The sequence below is a fragment of the Sinocyclocheilus grahami genome, unplaced genomic scaffold (genome assembly GCF_001515645.1).
Source record: "Sinocyclocheilus grahami isolate Dianchi unplaced genomic scaffold, SAMN03320097.WGS_v1.1 scaffold306.1, whole genome shotgun sequence".
NCBI lineage: Eukaryota > Metazoa > Chordata > Actinopteri > Cypriniformes > Cyprinidae > Sinocyclocheilus > Sinocyclocheilus grahami.
Window position 1 is genome coordinate 990,414 of NW_015505485.1, and position 417 is coordinate 990,830.

Here is a 417-nt window from a genome sequence, read left to right on the forward strand (position 1 = left end):
AACAGCGGCGCTAATTTAATGTGCGGTGCATCTACAGGGTCACGCCGGGTTGCTCGGTGGTGGAGTAATTGTACCTTCTGTCTCTAAAAGAACAGCATGTTTATAACACTCTGGAGCCCTCAGTGACGGCAGCGTCTGGTAATTACACAGAAGCAGTGCAACCAAAATCGGTTTAGGGTTCAAAAGCAATATAAACAGTACACAACTGTTCAAAAGTTTGGAGTCAGTAAGATTTTTTTTAAATGTTTTTTGAAGAAGCCTCTTATGCTCACAAAGGCTGCATTTATTTGATCAAAAACAGCAAAAACGGAAATATTGCAGAATATTATTATAATTTAAAATGACTACTTCTATTTTAACATTTTCAAATGTAATTTATTTCTGTAATGGCAAAGCTGAATTTTCAGCAGCCATTAC

General features: G+C 36.9%; 1 protein-coding gene across 1 annotated transcript in view; it reads right to left on the reverse strand.

Moving 5' to 3' along the window:
- LOC107601453 (probable phospholipid-transporting ATPase IA) overlaps positions 1-417 on the reverse strand; it is a 143,000-nt gene that overhangs the window by 128,988 nt on the left and 13,595 nt on the right. The gene's annotated exons all lie outside the window — the stretch shown is intronic.